The 10,284-nt window shown below is 37.4% G+C and overlaps 1 long non-coding RNA gene across 1 annotated transcript in view; it reads right to left on the bottom strand.

Moving 5' to 3' along the window:
* Positions 1-6,923: 6,923 nt before the first annotated feature.
* LOC134805504 (uncharacterized) overlaps positions 6,924-10,284 on the bottom strand; it is a 407,355-nt gene continuing 403,994 nt past the window's right edge. The window contains exon 2 of the long non-coding RNA XR_010146300.1: positions 6,924-6,993. This is a non-coding gene — a long non-coding RNA (uncharacterized LOC134805504). The remainder of the gene's footprint in view (positions 6,994-10,284) is intronic.

Here is a 10,284-nt window from a genome sequence, read left to right as displayed (position 1 = left end):
AGAAGACCGCGGGGCCCTCGGGCCCCGCGCACAGGGCAAAATCTAGTCATACTATTTATTACCTCAGGAGCTACTAACACATACAGGTTGCTCCAAAGTAAAAAAATCGTAATTTGTTATGATACTTTGTATACTGGTTCTAAATACCATTGACGTGTAAAATTGTATTGATTTTATGAATAAATTATTGAATATTGAATATAAATACCCAAATGCATGGACACCCTGTATATCAACTTGAAAGAAAATGTTCAATATTTCTTTATAGTGCGACTCCTTAGCTCGATTTAGTATGGAGGTAGAGTCTGGCTAATAAAAGATGAACCTGCAAAAATGCGGTCCTGGTCTGACCCATCCTAAATCCTGTCCCATCCGGCAGAAAGCACGAAACTTGGCATGCAAACTTCAAACTTCAACATTTATTCAGCAAATAGGCCGCAAGGGCACTATTACACGCCGCTAAAGAAATTTTCACTTCAAAAAGTTTTGAGATGTAATGTGAAACCAAGTCGGTTATTTTAATCAGTGCCAGGGGGTGTTAAAACAGTATCAATAAGATATCTTTAATTTGTAATTTTTAGCGAGTTTTAGCGGTGGGCAAAGTAATCCGGTGATTTGGCATCCATACCAACATTGCCCACCACCAAAAACGGATTAGGGTTGTCACTTTCATCTAATTTACCCAACTTCGCATGTAAAATAAGGTTATGTTTGTACACTAAAGTAAGTTTATAAATATATACTGTATTTAATTTGTCTTATTATCCTTTAGTTAGATGTTTTATCCCGTTAACTAATGAAAAACACAGCAAAAATCATATTTTTGGCCATTAAACTATTGTAACAGATTTTCTCAAAAGTGACAACCCTAGCCTTTGTAAAATGCTTAGGCGAGCCTTATATGGAAATGAGCAAAAACGGGTAGGCAACATTGCCCAACAAATTTATTTAAAAGTTTTTACACTTATCGCTAAGTTATTAACAGGGAATGGTAGGATTGCCCAAAACCAGTGATCCTTAGACATCATCATCATACGAGCTGTATTTGAATACCAAATTGACGTGGGCAATGTTGGCGAAAACTCCGGATATCTTTGCCCACCCTCTAAAACGCAAAAAAATGGGTAAAAACACGATAAAAATATTTTTTCTTCAAATAAACTGATGCGTTTGATCACAATGGACGTGCTGAGCAAAAAAAGTAATTACGATTTGTTTTTTTTTGAGAAATTCGTGTTTTTTTTTAAATGCGGGCAAAGTTGGTGATAATGACCGGTACCTACTCTTCGAAGGCCGCAAAAATATATGACATGCTCTTATGGTTCTACAAATAAGATCGTGTCAGATATTTTTGCGGCCTTCGTTGTGTGTTGTGTAACATAAATTGCAGGTGACTGTATACTAGGAATAATTGATTTATTTAGTTTTAACGAAAGTTTCAAGTTTAGTACGAAAATACTTCAGATATACAATATGCACAAAATGTAGACCTAATCGAAATAAAACATTGCTTTTTATAGTAATTTTTTTTTTAAAACATTCGATACATAGGTATACATAACAATAACCAGGCCACAGCGGTATTGGCCTGTAAGCTTTATCTCGGTCTCCAAAGCCGCAAAAACTCGCTAGTACTTCGTGCTGGTCTAGCCGTTATTTTTTCTTGAAGATTTTCAGAGAACAGCACGTACACGCATTATACATATAGACGGAACGAACGGCATAATCATAATCATTTATTCGTCGCAATCCATGGTATTACAGATCTAGGTACAAGACTTTCAGGTATTACTTATACGAATTACATAACGCTTCCTGTTAATAGGCAATATTTTAAGATAAAAGTTCTATAATATATTACAAGATTACAATTGTCATCAAAATTAATTGACGTACAGAAGTCAAATACGTTTTTAAAATGACGCAAAATGAAAATTAATCCCAATCAGTAAAGGATGAGTCTTTAAACTTTTTTCATTTTAAGCGAGTTTTGATTTGAAGGAACATAATACTTAAATTCGACTGTAATCGTATTGTTTTAAGATAGTTTACTGAGGTTTTCAACCATTATGACCCGTAAATAACAGCAAATCAAATTTAAAGGAGACGCGAGCTGATATTTATGTACCCTATTTTTTGAAATACAATTTATCTACTGGTATACTTTCTCGTGTGCGTATATGATTTAATGTCAAATCAAGCTGTCATTTTTATTTGAAGAATTATACGTGTGCTCCGGTGCAGCCCCAGCGGGCATCTGACTTGAAGAAGAATTTTGAGTGATGTCGTCAATGTATGGAAATTGTTCGAAGGTTTACATTTGAGATTGAATTTCTGTGTTGTCTTTGTGAGTAAAAATATAAATCTTGAATTGTCTAGCTTTCAAAATCACACAATAATTCAATTACTGTCAAAGACAAAATTGTTTTGCTTCTTTCTCAAACGGAACTCCATATTTTGATATTTTGATACTTTTAGTGTCGATTTGTAGAGAATAACAGCAAATTAAAAATATAATGGCATGAAGAGTCGGTACACGGTTTCTTCGTGAACAAATTTACGTGTAATAATAATAATTATAATATAATATATATTATAGTGGTTTTCCGGGTCAAGGTCCGGGTCCGAGTCCGGGTCCGAGTCTGAGTCCGAGTCCGGGTCCGAATCCGTGTCCGAGTCCGTGTCCGGGTCCGAGTCCGAGTCCGGTTCCGAGTCCGGTTCCGAGTCCGGGTCCGAGTCCGAGTCCGGGTCCTAGTCCGAGTCCGTGTCCGAGTCCGAGTCCGGGTCCGAGTTCGATTCCAAGTCCGGGTCCGAGTCCGGGTCCGAACCGGATCCGGGTATGAGTCCGGTTCTGGGTCCGAGTCCGGGTCGCAGTCCAAGTCAAAATCGAAATTAGAAATCACCAAACGTGTACTATGCGTCGTTGAAGAGTTTTGTTCTGGTCATCATCAGCAGTTCCACTTCATCAAATGCGACAGTTTTTAATGTAAATGCTTGATTTTATGATGAAAATACAAAAAAAATCTATACTTATGCCTTTAATATTTGAGGAGTTCCCTCGATTCCTTATGGATCCCATCATTAGAACTCGAGCTTGACAAAAATGTGGCTTTAAAACTTGACTTGCTTAACAAACATAACGAAGAGGAAAAATCGCCAAACGTGAACTATGCGTGGTTGAAGAGTTCTGTTCTGGTCATCATCAGCAGTTCCACTTCATGAAATGCGCCAGTTTTTAATGAAAATCCTTGATTTTCTGATGAAAATACAAAAATGTCTATACGCATGCCTTTAAGATTTGAGGAGTTCCCTCGATTCCTCATGGATCCCATCATCAGAACTCGAGCTTGACAAAAATGTGGCTTAAAAACTTGACTTGCTTAACAAACATAACGAAGACGACAAATCGCCAAACGTGAACTATGCGTCGTTGAAGAGTTCCGTTCTGATCATCATCAGCAGTTGCACTTCATCAAATGTCACTTTTTTGAATGTGTATGCTTAATTTGATGATAAAAACCCAAAAATCACTATATGTATGCGTTTAAAATTTGAGGAGTTCCCTCGATTCCTCATGGATCCCATCATCAGAACTGGGTTTTGACAAAAACGGAACCAATCTGTATGCATATACATACAATCAAAAAACTAATTTTCAAAATCGGTCCAGGAATGACGGAGATATAGAGTAACAAACATAAAAAAAATAAAAAATAAAAAAAACATACAACCGAATTGATAACCTCCTTCTTTGAGATTTGGAAGTCGGTTAACAAACTAATATTAGCCCAAAATCTAAAATAAATGAAGTACCGATCACATAAAAAGTAAAAAATTTAATTAAGTAAATAAAAACAGGAAGGTATCATAAAATGTTAATGAAGAGAAATTGTAAGAGATGGTATTATGCCAACCAACAACTGCAAAGTTTTTTAACATCGGTTTGTGGCAAATACTGTTTAGTTTATCTTTATTTTAAAACGAAAAATGTCAACTTGCATGTTTTCTCCACTGTACACAGAATAAGTAATGATGTTACTATATCTCATATGTTCAGAATATTACTTGAATAAACTTATTATCCTATATAAAATATGTGTTTTTATATTTCTAAACCCAGTTTCTAAGTAGATTGCACATACATTATAGTCACATTAAAATTTCATTTTGCGAAATAAAGAATTCAACATTTAACTTTGCAAAAGTAGATAGTTATTAGAATATTTTCTAAAAGCAATAAAAATAGATTAGGTTAGATTCGAGCTACAATGACATTAGGTTGGGTTCAAGGTAAGGTTGCAGGGCCTCAACAAGGGAAAAAAAGGGGGAGGGACTGTTGGCCTGGCTAAGTGAGCCAGAACTCACCCACTACTCCCTACTACTGCCGTAAGCAGGTAATGAATTCTCAATGTATTAGGTATAGGTTTAATAAATTATAAATATATTTCATTAATAACATAATAATATACAAATATGTAAAAGCATAAAGTAATAAATAAGCCTACAGTAATCACGTATACCGGTCCCACGGATGCGGATGTTGCTTACATAATCTCGTCTGTCAAGGAGTTTCGGCAGGAAAGGCCTTGGCAGACTTATATATTCATGAAATGAGGGTTCATACCTACCGACTGGAATTGGTTTCATGGCGGTATCAGATGGGTTAGTGTACGGTAACCGATGGTCATCTTGCTTATAATCTCGTCTGCCAAGGTGTTTCGGCAGGAAAAACCTTGGCAGACTTATATATTCCTAAAATGGGGGTTCATACCTACCGAATGGAATTGGTTTCATGGTGGTATCAGATGGGTTAGTGTAGGGTAACCGATGGCGACCTTGCTTACATAATCTCGTCTGCCATGGTGTTTCGGCAGGAAAAGCCTTGGCAGACTTATATATTCCTGACATGAGAGTTCATACCTACCGACTGGCATTGGTTTCATGGTGGTATCAGATGGGTTAATTTAGGGGTCCCGATGGTCACCTTTGAGAGCGTCTGCCAAGCACTTCCGGCAAAAAATATAGTGGCAGACTTCGCTTTTCTGTGTCTACATGTAAATTTCTAACTGCTGCCATAACTACTATCTCGGTATCAGATGGGTTAAATCAGCCCCTTTTTTCGCACCGGAAGTGGCCTTCTTTTTCGTACTTTCGGCAAGTTCCGCCGTGGCAGACTATCGAATTCGGACTTAGCATAACTTTTCTGGGAAACCATTGTGCATTTCATCGTGGTATCAAGTCGGTTAGAAATTTTGCGGCCGGCTCTTCTACCATAAGCAGGTCGTGTCAATTAACGAGGTTCAAAAAATCGTTATGTCAATTATCTATAGAGGTTTTCATTAATAGAGGTTGCGTTCTGACAAATTTCTTTTATAGAGGTGCAAATAACCATTGAAAGTAGATTTACACGCTTACGTTCTGGGTTTTTAGTCTATAAAAAAGCTATACAGTAGAATCCGTTTATTATGACTCCGCTTATACTGACCAACCGCTTACTATGACGTAATTACTGTACGAAGTTTGTTTTTCATATAAAATCCTAGTGACAAATTCGGATAAGATGACTTCGCTTATAGTGACAAATCGCTTACTAATATGACCGAAAAACCCCATTTTCATGAAATTATGTCCGGTTATACTGACACTTATGCTGGTTTATTTTAGTTTCAGAGTATATAATGGCTGTAACATACGGATGTTTTTGCCATTTTAGCTACGGAACCTTAAAAGTAGAGAAAGTAGTTATATTTAGAATAGGTACCTACTCAAAATTGAAGAACAAAGGCCAAGCGCGCACTACGGGTTTTTGTCGTGCGATAATTTTGTCGCAGAAATGCAACGTATGTGTTTATATGTCGGTGCGCGCACATGTGACAAAAAAATATGTATTGCAGCGCGATTTTAAAATCGTGTCTCAAAAATTTTAACCGCAGTGCGCACATACTTAATTTAAAAAAATAAGTTCAAAAACTAAAACCCGACTACTGCAAATCGCGCTCTAAAAAGTATGAAACAAGATAGAATTCTTATCTGAAATCATCATGCAGGAAATATTATAAATGTTATAATTTTCAAATAAAAAAATACAGCGTAAAATAATTACTTTTGGGGTTTCGTTACTACTCGTAACTATTTGAAGTCACTTTACCTATATAACTTTTGCGAGGGCTTTAAGGGAGGGACTTTGAGTAAGAGGCGCCCGGCTCCGAGGGCCTACCGCGAACCACGTTTAACGTGTTGGCTCTGTGTTGCACTTGTAAATTCGTACGTAAGTGTGACAGGGAGGCAACATGTTAAACGTGGTTCGCGGTAGGCCTTCTGGTACAGCGTGTCACGTACGTCAAGCTACGCCCGACACTTTCAGTATGAAAGCGCCGAAGGTTAGGACCGCGTAAGAAATGTAGTGATTATCGCAACAGTCCATTAAGAAGTGATGCATGGAATGATATTAGTGCATCAGCAATGAGCCTGCCTGTACAGCAATTAAAATTCAGGCATTCTATTCATAAACATCTTTTTCATTCACCATCTATCTTTCCGTTTTGGTTTCTTATGATGAATAATAATATTAAATAATTATAAAAGCGGCAGCTGCACGACGACGTACGTTACGTTCATGATTCCCGAGTACAAAACTGGTCGATCGTCGGATCGCTTGCCGCGCGCGGCTGCCGCGCTATAGTTCAAGATGTTGCCAAAAAAAGCGGCCAAGTGCGAGTCGGACTCGCCCATGAAGGGTTCCGTAACAGCAAGTAACATAATAAAATTGCGGTTTACGATTTATGACATATTAAAAAAAAAACTACTTACTGGATCTCGTTCAAACCAATTTTCGGTGGAAGTTTGCATGGCATGCATAATGTATATCATATATATTTTTTAGTTTTAACGTTCCCTTATTTTATTTTAGAAACCTGGGGTGGACACTTTTTACCACTTTGGAAGTGTCTCTCGCGCAAACTATTCAGTTTAGAAAAAAATGATATTAGGAACCTCAATATCATTTTTGAAAACCTATCTGTCCCCTCTGGGGTATCTATCCCCACACGTATGGGTTTGACGAAAAAAAAAATTTTCGAGTTTTAGTTCCAGTTTTTTTTCTATTTTTGTGTGAAAATCTTAATGCGGTTCACAAAATACATCTACTTACCAAGTTTCAACAGTATAGTTCTTATAGTTTCGGAAAAAAGTGGCTGTGACATAGGATGGGCAGACAGACAGACATGACGAATCCATAAGGGTTCCGTTTTTTGCCATTTGGCTACGGAATCCTAAAAATTGCTCGCGAGCCAAAATACAACTTCGCGGTCGAACAATGTTCGCGCGGCCGCCGCGCGATATCGAGACGCGGCTAAAGGTGACAGTCCATTTCCAACGACAGCTGCAATACTGTTCATTTTACTATGGAAATTGACAATAACAGCGACGCGTTCAGTACCAGTCGCGCAGCTGCGGTCAGAAATGAAATGGTAACATTTTAAGAAAAAGTGACCAAGACCTCCAGTGCCCCGGGGTGGAATCGAACCAGACGCTGCGCTCTACAGCTCAAATAATAGATGTAGCTCGAAAAGCGGCCAAGTTAAAGTGGGACTGGGCTGGTCATGTCTGCCGCATGCCGAATGACTTATGGGTCATGATAACCACGGGGTGGGTGCCCAGAGGGGCTACCGCGAAAACCGAAATTCGCAAATTGCGGGGATCTTACTCTTTTACTCCAATGAAGGCGTAATTAGAGTGACAGAGAAAAATGCCCGCAATTGACGATTTTCGGTATTGGCGGTAGCCCTACAGTGAGTCGAACCGGGGATCCGGCAGACCTCGTCGGCGATGGCGGGATAATTTAGACTCCTTTTTGAGACTGGCCAGATGCAGCAGTGGAACACAAGAGGCTCGCAATAGTAATAACAAGGGAGTAAGGTGCAAAAATGTAAACATATGTATATCTTTGACGTCGACTGTATGTACATATATATTTTAATGTTTGTTATTACCTATTTTAATTTGTTTGACATGCCTAGAATTAGTTTGTTATTTTAGAATAAGAATTGCCGTGCCCTTACATGGTCCATGTCACTGTACTCGAAATTATATTGGAACACCTTTATGTAACAACATAGAAATGCAATACACAATAAACAATGATGATCGGCCTACCATAGTCAAAAAGAATCTGAAGTAGATATGCATGATGCAGTTTGGCAGGACAGGACAGGACCAGGTGCAAAATGATATAAAGATTACGAATGTCACACATCGCGACAAACCATAAACGTTTATCGATTATATTATATATTCCTATACATATTTATATTTTATTATTATAAAAAGGAATGCCTAAATGTAGGCATGGCAAAACTAAGCTGGGGCGATGTTCAAGAACACTAATAGGTACCAATTTACTTACTCAGCATTGTTTATCACCTCTTGGGCATTTGACGGTTCAGGTATATGCGTTTTATTCACTTGTTCATTACGCCAAGCCTCCCTTCTTCTGAAATCATCATGTTTATTGTTAATAATTTGCAACTCGGCTCCCGATATGAAGTGTTTAAAAAACCGACCAAGTGCGAGTAGGACTCGCGCACGAAGGGTTCCGTACCATTAAGCAAAAAACGGCAAAAGAGTCACGTTTTGTGTATGGGAGCCCCATTTAAATATTTATTTAGTATTTGTTGTTATAGCGGCAACAGAAATACATCATGTATGAAAGTTTCAACTGTCTAGTTATCACTTATCACGGCTCATGAGACCTGGTGACAGACAGACGGACGGACGGATAAACGGACAGCGGAGTCTTAGTAATAGGGTCCCGGTTTTGTCCTTTGGGTACGGAACCCTAAAAAGGCAACTTTACAAAATTAACAGCATGGTAAGGAAACCGTTAGATAAGGACATTGTGCATCAGTGCACATTTTTTGCAGGATTAGGTATATAATAATAAATAAATAAATATTACAGGACATTTTTACATAATGTATATAATGATGATGGTGACGAAGTATCATAGAGCCTATTATGACTTGATATTGAAAGTAAAATACATACGAATTGGTGCCATAATAGCGTTTTATGGCAGCTTCAACTTGACGCCGTTTTCTTTTTCCACCGGACCACCGATGTTTCTTGTACTCTGCTTTATTCGTTTTACCCATAGCGCCATTCGGGGTATGAACTAACGCTTGGTACTGGTTGACCTCCTAATAAGGGCTCGTGGTATTCTTACAATTATCTGCGAAAACAAATCGCTATATGAAGGCAACAATATCTAAGCTTTTGATGTTTAGACTGGCATTTAATGACTTGACGTGTATTAGGTACTTACCGAAAATGTAAAATGAGTTTTAGTTTAGGCGTCTGTATTAATAAATCCAGCGAGTAAACCACAACCACAATACTCTTGCGTACAATAATCTAATTTACGGTGAACGGGAAATAAATCGAGCGGTAGGTAGGTAGTTTGAAAAAACGTATGCAGAAAAACGCACAGCTTATCTATGGAATAAATGCCTTTCACACTCTCGCGGACTTAATAATGAAGTCTTATAAATGTTATGATCTTATAAATTTGGAAAATCAATGAAAATTCATTTATTAATTATAAATATATAATTTTTATATAAAATCATTGTAAAATTATCACCTACTACCAATGCCAGTTTTGAACTCATAATTGATTAACGAAGATTCCTAGAAACCCTTATTACGCAAATCTGGCCTGACCTCTAATTAGGTAGTTACATGTACTAATGTAGGGATCAAATTTTAACGGAAATGGTTTGTAAGCTAAACTGTTGCAATATAATTTGTGAATTATATACCCTTACGTTATTGCCATCTATTGAGTAAATTAGGCACTACTTAGTTAGGTCACCTGTGTTAAAGTGACATCTATGTTGGTTATCATTAAACTAAATCTCGCCATCTTGTTTCACATGGATAGTATAAAGATCACTCACACAAACAAGCGCTCAATTAAAATGTTCGCATTTTCCAAATGATTTTTTATTTAAAAATATTGAAATATTGGTCATTATTTTTAACTTGGCGACGACAGACGATTACGTACTACCTAAACATCAAGGTTGTAAGTACTGTAAATCTACGTATTAAGAGAAAATTGACCAATAAAATTGTATGAAATTCGCATAAGGAGAACCACCTTAACGCTAATAACATCGTGGGTTACCTACCCTTTACGAGCAAGTGTGATGCTGTCGAAATTCTTGTTTAATTGATTACCTATCTACGTTAAATAAATAGGTACTTAATTATTTCAACCGGACA

The sequence above is a fragment of the Cydia splendana genome, chromosome 2 (assembly GCF_910591565.1).
Source record: "Cydia splendana chromosome 2, ilCydSple1.2, whole genome shotgun sequence".
Classification (NCBI taxonomy): domain Eukaryota; kingdom Metazoa; phylum Arthropoda; class Insecta; order Lepidoptera; family Tortricidae; genus Cydia; species Cydia splendana.
This window is presented reverse-complemented; position numbering and strand designations above follow the sequence as displayed.